Source organism: Mustela nivalis (assembly GCF_964662115.1).
Source record: "Mustela nivalis genome assembly, chromosome: 11".
NCBI lineage: Eukaryota > Metazoa > Chordata > Mammalia > Carnivora > Mustelidae > Mustela > Mustela nivalis.
Genome location: NC_139030.1, coordinates 9,473,784 through 9,484,544, shown reverse-complemented (window position 1 = coordinate 9,484,544; position 10,761 = coordinate 9,473,784). Strand labels below are relative to the sequence as shown.

The window sequence follows — 10,761 nt, the reverse complement described above, 5'->3', positions numbered from 1 at the left end:
ATTCGGGTGCATGTGCCCCTTTGGATCACTACATTTGTATCTTTAGGGTAAATACCCAATAGTGCAATTGCTGGGTCATAGGGCAGTTCTATTTTCAACATTTTGAGGAACCTCCATGCTGTTTTTCAGAGTGGCTGCACCAGCTTGCATTCCCACCAACAGTGTAGGAGGGTTCCCCTTTCTCCTCATCCTCGCCAGCATCTGTCATTTCCTGTCTTGTTGATTTTAGCCATTCTGACTGGTGTGAGGTGATATCTCATTGTGGTTTTGATTTGTATTTCCCTGATGATGAGTGATATGGAGCACTTTTTCATGTGTCTGTTGGCCATCTGGATGTCTTCTTTGCAGAAATGTCTGTTCATGTCCTCTGCCCATTTCTTGATTGGATTATTTGTTCTTTGGGTCTTGAGTTTGTTAAGTTCTTTATAGATTCTGGACACTAGTCCTTTATCTGATATGTTGTTTGCAAATATCTTCTCCCATTCTGTCAGTTGTCTTTTGATTTTGTTAACTGTTTCCTTCTGACTTACCTTGAATACAGTGTCAAACAATTTTGTGTGTGCACCTTCACTGTATTTGAAAATTATTATAGACAGTTCTGTGCTTCAATGTGACAAAGTGACAAAGGGACCCCAGGATAAGACATCATCAGTTGTCCATTAACTCAGATACTGGCCATAATAACTCCTGCTAATACACAAAATCAGTCTATTGGCACAGGAATGATAAGGCCCGGAAATGTGAATCAAACCTCATTTACTTGAGCCTATTGCAGGAGAATCCAGAAGGTGCAGCTGAACCCCTAAGCCTGCATCCCTGTTAGCCTTGGAAGACACATCTTCAGACCAATTTGGAGGATAGTTTGTGAAAAGCTTATGTTTGAGAAGTTCATTTACCTTTTTGTAACTATTTGTTTTGAGAAGGGTTAAATATATATTTTTTATTTCACATTATACATAAACCACACTAAAATGCCTTTAATTAAGCAAAAGGCAACATTTTAGATAAAGGAAATTTTAATTAAATTGGCACTGTTAAAACCAAAAAATAAAGTGGACACTGCCAGCTTATCTTAAGCCCTTGCCTATAACAGGCTAACAAGCACAACTTGAAATACAGCTGAGTCTTGTTCTGAGACAGTGAAGGGATTTCCTCAGTATTTAAATATATTAATATAGCCAGCTGTATAAATCTAAATATAAAACCAATCTCCTATAAGTTTAGAGATGGCATTTACCATCTCTGTGAAAAGCTGAACATGATTAATCAATTCCAATCATATTTTTAGAAGGCAAAAACAGTAACAGCACTTGCTGAACCAAATTTACTATCAACGTTCAAAAAGCTGATCATAGTCATTTAACCACAAACCAATCTTATTTAAATCAGGACTGTCCAAACGAAATATTCTATCAGGCATTCAAGAACTGAATTCTGGTGTATGTGATCAATTTAAATATGGTACACATAAAAAATAAAAAGTCATGAGACATTTTTGTTTTGTAATAAATAAGGCAATGGCCAACCATTACTCCTTCGTAGCTTTTTTGAGATAAGGTATCAGATCTGCTCTTTACCCTGTCTTCTTAGTGCCAGTGGAGATCATTTTTGCTCCAGGGATATACTTCTTGGGATTCTCCAAATACTCCAGTAGTAGGCCCTTTCCCCACATGATGCCTTTATTCTTGTTGGCATCCATGTAAGGAAATCCAGGGGCCTGACCTTTTTCCTAGATAAACATGAAGATCTGGCCCAGTCTTGTGCTTGCCTCCCTTTTCCACAGTTTGGCATTGGGCACACTTTTGAACAAAAATATTCTTGCCCTTCTCAACATCACCCATTTTTACATTGTTCTTCTGTTGCATAAGAAATGAAGGCGCCCACTTGCAAGCCAATGGGACATCCTGTGCTCTTCAGTAGCTATTTTGTATCCATGCGGTTACACAATCAGAGGATGGAAAGGATTTGCAAATGGAGTAAAGCACAAAGTAAAACCTATTCCTCAGAAACATTTTATGTTAGTCAGGAAAGTGATGTTGCTCTTTCATTTATTAAAATTGTATATGTGCCAGTAATCGTGCCAGGTGCTTTATATACATTATTTCAGATAAGATCCCCAATAAGTTTATGATATATACAGTTATCATCTTTCTTTTTTTAGAGATTAAAACAAATGGGTCTAAGATAAATTAAACAAATTGCCTAAGGTTACACTGCCAGTTAAGAAGCAAGCTAGACACATAATTCCTGGTTTATTTGTGGCCAGTGTTCATGGAAATTGCTATACCCTCCTTTGTCAGATGATGAAAAGGATATTTCCACTAAATGAAATTCACAGGGAAAACATGGATACCACATAAGTGAATATATGTGCAGGCTTTTTAAAGTTGCTTAGCATGAGAACCATAGCTATTGTATCTCTCTTTATCACACCCAAAGCAGCGTACCATACAGAGATGTCAGATGAGTTCTTGTGCATGAAGTTGAATTAGGAAAGAAGTTCAATTAGAAACAAACAAATGGGGCAAAGTAGTAGAAGGTGAGGCACTGGCAGATGGAATTGCCATGACCTACATATGGATTGCCCATTTCCTCTGACTTAGTAAGCAGAAAATGCTTCTCACTCCCTCCAGAACAGAATGACATCTTATTCCAATTATTCCTGCAGCATCGACACTTCTTTCTCACCCTCCAAAAGTCTCTGAAACTGCCTTCTGCAGGAAATTTTTCCAGATGTCTACAGTCAGAAATCACTTTTCTTTGAGGAAGAAAGTAGTATATTAATAGATTCTAGAAGACATCATATGTGACCTCTTTGTTTTAAACAGATTTTCTGAGTTTTATATATATTCTCTCTATATATATGTATATTCTAACAGTGCATAGATGATCACAAACATGATTTTTTTACTGTATTTAATTAAATTGCCGTAAGTTACAATTACATTTCTCTCCTAGAGATTCTTAAATGCCCAGTACATTAAGACTAAGAGCTGATGCATTCTAGTTTTCCAGCAGTCCAGGCATAGGCTGTCTGTGCTTAGTAGCCAGTTCACATGCATTTACCATTCTTGCACTTCTAGAATGAAATTTGCAGCCAGAAATGACTTGTGAGGCATTAATCTATGTATATGTGCTCTGAAAACAAGGGAAACTGGACCCAGAAAGAGTTGGTTCTGCAGACTTGATGAATTTGCTCAAAGAGATTAATTAGACAGAGGAGTCCCTTGTCACTAGGAATGGCTAAGTTACCAGACCAAAACTGCACAGTTCCCTGGTGGTAGGGGATGCTACTGGCAAGGGCAAATAGATCTTCCATGGTCCCTGATGCATAAAAATTTTGTGTACCTGTCTTAAGAAAAAGAACACAGGATGATAAAAATTAAAATTGGGCCCACAGAATCCAAGAGATGAGATGACAAGATGACAAGGTATGGTGAATTTTGTTAGCAATGAAGAGGTCTCTTACAACTTGGGAAACACTGTGAAAGAGAAGCATAAAAGAGGGGTTACTTACGTCTTAGACATTTTTTTTTTTCTGAAGGTTCATTAAAGGCTTTATTTTCATTCCCTGCTGTTATCATCATAGGCCTAGGTCTGGCTGTCAGTTCAATAGGGATAACAATGAGATACCAATCTGAGAGTCAGAAAATGTCCTGTGATCAGACTTTGTTCCTACATCAGGATAATTGTATCTGGTTTCTTGTTTCTATTAGTGGTATGATAATCATGAATGATGTTCACCAAATATGGCCAGTATGTGGTACAAACTAAACTCCCTAGCTTCTTGTAGTTGAATGAGTCCATAAAACTAGTCCTGGTCAAGGATTTGTGTGTAAGTTGATGTGTGTACATTCTGACCATGAGCACTTAATTGATGAGCACAGGGCCTTTCCCCTTCTACCCCACTTCCGAGGTGTTTTGCTCTCTCCCGTTCTTAGTGATGATACCAGAACGTGGCTTCTCTGTTATCCTGGCTGGAGTAAAAGACATAGAGCAGTGACCCTAGGCTGACCACAATGGACAAGAAGTCTAACAACATACCTTTCTTGTTACAGGTCAGTAGCTTTGGAGGTCATTACTGCAGAATGACATTGTCTATCTTATAATATATGGAGCTTCCAGGGCCTTCCTGAAAACAAATCTTTGGTAGGCCTAAAATATCACTTTACTTATTAAACAAGTAATTTATAGAACGTTACTTGAAGACAAACATTCTCCAGGCACCAGAAGCATTGCATTGAATAATATCTTCATGTTGACTCAGACTAATGAAAGGAAAAAGGGGCTAGTTGGCAAGACATTTCCAGATAAGACTACATCTCATTGGCAGGTGCATATTGGGCTCAAACTGGATCTCCATAGTGTAGACATAAAAAAAATATTAAAAGGTAAAAACATATATATTTTTTATTTGAAAAATTGTATTGCATTCTAATTCTGTGTTAAGTTTCTTATAGGAGTTTATCCTGAAGACGGGAATAATTCATAAATTTTGGAAATGTGAAGTTGGCACTACTTGGGGGAATTTTTTTTATGGTGATGAGGGGAATTGAGTCCCCTCCCCCCTTTTCCTCTGGATATTGTGAGGCTGAGGATATTACATGCCTGTAGACAGCATTGGTTTGGGAGAAATAAGAGGAACCAGGACATGGTCAGGGAAAAATGGCTCTGGGCTTCAGGCAGAGAAGTTAGGGAGACTTTGATTTTGGTTTGTGGTCCAGCCATATTTACCACACAAAACACTGCATATGAAATTCGGAATATAGAATGCTCATTTGACAAAGCATCTTTTAGAAACCCACCATAAATGGGTTCTGGTCCGTGGAAGGAAACTGAAGCATCCCCAAATATGGGATATTTGCTGCAGCAGTATTTCCTGGGGGAGGCTCTTTGGCTCTGTGATATAAATAAAAGTTGTTTATTCAAATTCAAGGTGGATTTTCAATTGTAATATAGGTGTTTTTTTTGTTTGTTTGTTTGCTTGTTTTTGTTTTTTTTGGGGTTTTTTTTTTTTTTTTGGTTTGGTTTGGTTTGTTTTTTTCTGGCAATTCACAAAACCCTTTAATGGAATGATGTATCTTTATTTTTGTGGCAAATTATAAATTTTTCTCTGAATTTACATTCACCCTCTGTTTACTTGTACCAAGAAACTGTGAATTCCTTCTTTTTTTTTTTTTAAGATTTTATTTATTTATTTGACAGAGAGAGATCACAAGTAGGCAGAGCAAGTCAGAGAGAGTGGAGGAAGCAGGCTCCCTGCTGAGCAGAAAGCTGGATGCGGGACTCTATCCCACAACCCTGAGATCATGACCTGAGCCAGAGGCAGAGGCTTAACCCACTGAGCCACCTAGGCACCCAGGTAAATTCCTTCTTTGAGTCAACTCTTCTTAGATTCGGGTGTAAGTTTCCACAGGATTGCAATGGCTGACACAGTAAAGGAGAGGCTTGAGTCCTTCCATTTCTTTTCCTTATCAAGTCCCTATTACTCCTCATGTTTGGGAGATACTCTCTGCAACATTGTTTCTATCGCAACAGCCTAGATGAAGCACCATTCCCTTCAGTTTTGCTCTGGAAGAATTTTTTAAAGTTTGACAGTTTCTAAGACATGTAAGGTCCTAGCAGTCTTAAAACCATAATAAAATGTTAAAAAATACAGAGGAAGTCAGACCAAGAGGGCTTATGACTGGTCAGAATGTCAGGTGGGAATCTTTCAGAATAGCTGAGTGACTCATTACTCAAAAAAGTTTGTTATATTATAATGAAGTTACACCTTTTATACAGCAGAAAATGTTTTATTGGACTTCAATCAATTAAAAGTGACATGGAAGTAGATTTTCTGAGTATCTTTAGAACCTAATAATAATGATTTTCACATTCATTCATTGAGCACCTATTATATGATATTTATTTGAATACAAACCCATTATCTAGACTATGCATGCACAAGGAGAAAAAATTATATTAGTTTTCTCTTGTTGCATAGCAAATTACTATACATTTAGCAGTTTAAAATAGCAGCTATGTTCTAGGTTAAAAGCCCAGATGAGCTTGGCTGATCTGCACTCAGTATCATGAGGCTGGAATCAAGGTATCTGCCAGACTGAGTGCTTATCTGGAAGACAAGACAGAGGAGAGGGAAGCAAGAATCCATTTCTAAGCTCAGGCATGTCATTGAAGGGTTGAATGCATCTCTCTGAGGTTGTAGAATCAAGACCCCCATTTCCTTGCTTGCTGCAAGGTCACTCTCTGATCCCAGGGGGCACCTACATTGCTCTTTCTATCTTTAAACCATCAATTGCATTTTGAGTACTTTTTGTCCTTCAGCTCTCTCTGGCTTCCTGTCTGCTGTCTTCTTCTGCCTTTTACTAGGCTTATATAATTAGATCAGGCTTACCTGGAGAGTCTCCAAATTTTAAGGTCAAATGATTTGAATCTTAAATTATAATTGCAAAGTCCCTTCACGGTGATATCTAGACTAGAGTTTGAAGAACCAAGGAATGGGAATCTCGGGGGGAGAGAGGACAATCCTTGATTCTGCCTACCATATAGTTGCATTCTCGGTCCAAGTATTTCTTAAGACTGAGCATATTGAGGTCATGCTATCCTACCCAGATTCCTACTCTGATAATTTTTCCAACTCTCTGTGCCGACTTCACTCTGAACCATGAATCTAAGAAGCCACTTGGAAGAGAGCTCTGTTTTTTATTATTAATAAATAATACCCTCATTTACCTTTCCACCTCCAACAATACACACACATACACACATTATGTACACACATTTTTAGTTCTAAGATAACTCAGAATAAATTGAGTTTTGCTTTCACAGTGAGGAACAATTTGCCACAGAACCTGTTAAGCCTGAAAGATCATCACCAACACCATAAAATACTAGGGAAATGCCAAGACATTAATCTGGGATTATAGCTAATTTGCAAGGTGAGGTAGTGACATTAATGCTTGCAAACATGCTGTAGACACATTACCACACCCCCAGTCCGATCTCTCAGAATCAGCTATAAATCATGTCAGCTTCACAATGCTCCTTTGTTATGAATTCTGTATCAAAGCACCAAGCCCTTCAGTGGACTCTTTGCAAGTGCCAGCTGCTTTGTGTTTTTACCAACTCATAGTATCCCACTGAAGTGCAGATGTCACAAGTTTTGAAAAAAATGATTTTGATCTCTCTTTTCTCCTGTCAGAACGCCAAGAAGCTGGCAATGAACCAAGACGGAGTCCCCAGGGGACGCCTCATGCTGGAAAGTGTGAAGTGTCCCCTAGAGAGACCCCTGGCCTGTAATTCTGGAACTCCGCAGGGAGGAAATAGCCTCCTGACATCTGTTAGCAAATAGAGACCCTCCCTGAGTGTTAATAGTTTCCCCTGTTTCTCTCTTCTGCACTCATCAGACAGCATTTTATATCTTTTCCTGTCCATGATCAGTTAATTTTCATCTCAGGATCTTTCTGTTGGCTCCTGATCTGTAATCCTCCTTCCTTTCTCTTTATTTAGAAAGTTATACATTTTTGACTCAATTTCTTTGATAGATGTAAACGTATTTGGATTATCGATTTCTTCTTGTGTGACTTTTGGTATGTCTTTTCCAAGGAATTGGTCCGTTTTACCTATTATCAATCATATTTGGGGATCTTTGTTATTCCTGGTTCATAGTATTCCTTCATTTTTTTTCAAATTACTTTTCTTATTTTAATGTACATGGGATCAGTGGGGTGACCCTTCTTTCATTTGAAGTCAGTAATTGGTGTTTTATCTGTTTCTTGATTTCAAATAAAAACAAATCCAGACTTAGTTAAGGAGAGTTGTTTTTTTTTTTTTTTTTTTTTGCAAAGACTATTGCAGTAGGAAGTATGCTCCAAACAGACTCAACCAGACTTTTAAAAATCAAACAGAAATAAAAGCCTTCTTTGTGTAGAGATGGTCATGAGAGACTGGTGGGATCTTTTGAGAAGTTAAGTGGGAGTGAACAGACAACATAATTCAGGGTCTGACATGTTTCCATTTCTCACTGTTGTCAGCTGATTCTCAGGATAAGTCAGCCCCTAGGGGTGAGATTCTGTGTTTTACCATTTGCTCAGACTTGGGACAAACCAAAGTTTAGGGGTTGCTGGGGAAGAGAGAAGCCTGCCTAAAGATTGGCCAAGCTAATAAAGAGGGTAAGTTATAGACGATTATAGACACAAGGTCATTGCTCAGCCTGGTCAGAGGTTTATCAGTTTCACTGACCTTTTCAAAGAATCAGCTTTAGTCCATGAATTCTCTCAATTGTTTTCCTGTTTTTAATATCATTCATATCATCGTTTTCAATATCATTCATTTCTGCTAATAAAGTAAATATTTTTATTTTAATAAATGATAAATAATATCAATTTTTATCATTTTTTCTCCTTACTTTGGCTTCAATTGCTCTTCTTTTCTTAGGTGAAAACTTGTATTATTCAAATGTAAGATTTTTTCTTTTTTTAATGGACATGGTTAGTACTATAAATTTCCCTTTGACCACTGCTTTCACATCATCCTCACATTTGATAGGACATTTAAATTTTAATTTAATTCAAAATAATGTACAGTATTTTCTTGAGACTCCTTTGACCTGTGTGTTATTTATTTATTTATTTAAAAAAATATTTTATTTATTTATTTGACAAAGAGAGAGAGAGATCACAAGTAGGCAGAGGTAGGCAGAGAGAGAGGTGGAAGCAGGCTCCCTGCCGAGCAGAGAGTCTGATGTTGGGCTCGATCCCAGGACTCTGGGATCATGACCTGAGCCAAAGGCAGAGGCTTTAACCCACTGAGCCACCCAGATGCCCCAACCTGTGTGTTATTTAATAGGGTGTGTTTAGTCACCAAATATTGGGGAATTTCCAACTCTATTTCTGTTATTGATTTTTAGTTTAATACCATAGTCGTCTGATAATGTTCTTTAAATTACTTCTATTAAAAAAAAAAAGATTGTTAGTGTGCTTTATAACCTAGAATACTATTTCTCTGGTGAATGTTCCATGTGAGCTTGGGAAGAACATGTATTCTTTGTTGTAGAAGGGAATGTTCTATAAATATCAATTAGATCAAGTAGGATGGAGGGCTGTTCAGGTCAACTACCTCCTTAGTGATTTTCTGCCTGCTTGAACTATGGAATACTGATAGTGTGAAAGTCTCCAACTGTAATAGTGGATTTGTCTACATCTGCAAGCACTTCTGTCAGGTTTTGCCTCATGTATTTTAATGCTCTATTAGGTATATACATGTTTAAGTTTGTTATGTCATCTTGGAAGAGTGACAGCTCATTGTCCCTGATAAATATCCCTGTTCTGAAATCTGCTTACTCAGAAATTCGTACCACTGATTCAGTTTCCTCTTCATTCACATTAGCAAAGTACCTGTTTTTCTTAACCTTATTTTTAACCCAAGTCCTTCTTTCTTTCTTTTTTTCTTTAAGTGAGTTTCTTGTAGACAATATTCATTTGGGTCCTTTTTTTTTTTTTTTTCCTTTACTCTGACAATCTGTGTCTTTGATTGGGGTATTCTTTTTACATACTGAGGCCTTACTCATTAAGGTAGGCAAAATAACGTCTTCCAAAAATATTTATGTCCTACTATCTGAAACCTGGGAACATGTATTTCATGACAAAAAAGACTTTAAAGATGTGATTATAGTTGAAGTGGGGGAGATTACTCTGAATTTTCTGGGTGGACCCAGTCTAGATCACAGTGAAGGAGGAAGGCAAATGTCACAGTGATGTGATGTGAGAGGGAGCTAATTTGCTATCACTGGGGGCTCTGAACTAAGGAATATGGGATGCTTCTAGAAAATGGAAAAGACCAAGTAATGGATCCTACCAACAGCTTATCAAAAGTGACACAGCCCTCCAACACTTCGACATGAGTCCAGTGAGACTGTCACAGATTTCTGACCTATAGAACTGTAAGATGATAAATTTATGTTGTTTAACCCTCTAGCTTTGGAGTGTGTTATGGCACAGATAGACAATTAATAGGTCCTATTTCAAGATGAAATTCACCCTAAATCTCTCTGATCTATGTGGTACTTTCATAGCAATCTGGCCTTGACTTCCATTTCTTGTGTGCTAAGACACTCTTCTTACCATTCTTAACTGTTCTTTGTTCATGCATATTAGTGTATATAAGACAAAGTTAGGGTGCATCTCTGTTGTTACCATCATTCTTTGCCAATTCCATGCTCAGTTAAATTACTATTTGTTACTAAACATTTTCAGATTTCATATATTACCTAGGAGCATGCTGAAAATAGAAAAGTTTAAGGCCAGTTTGACTGAAACAAGAAGTTATACGCTGATGTTAGATAATCATAGATTTGAATCGCATGTTATTTAACAGGGCATCCAAACCTCAGTTTTCTCACCCATGAGATGAAAATAAAAATATCTCCCCCAGGGAATATGTGTAAAGATGAAAGGCATAAGCATAAGTTGTTTGCCCCTGAGAAGGTGTTCAGATGTTAGATATTCTCAGTACTTGATTTTCTTAATGGAGGCAGAATAAACAAGATAATTATGAGCTTGCATTTTTCACTTCTGCTGTTTTATTTAAAGAAATTTCAGTGGAATACAAGAAAAAAGTGTACATTTAGCTTTTTTTTGAGTAATTACATACAAATATTGTAATTCTTCAGGGTCAATAGTCCTGTCCATTACACAACCTAATGTTTAATCCAATAATATATAAGTAAATATGACACTTGTATATACATCACTCATTTCC

General features: G+C 37.3%; 1 pseudogene across 1 annotated transcript; it reads right to left on the bottom strand.

Moving 5' to 3' along the window:
• Positions 1-1,528: 1,528 nt before the first annotated feature.
• Positions 1,529-1,841, bottom strand: LOC309843745 (cytochrome c pseudogene; annotated as a pseudogene). Its single transcript has one exon. The product of its transcript is annotated as a cytochrome c pseudogene (transcript).
• Positions 1,842-10,761: the final 8,920 nt, after the last annotated feature.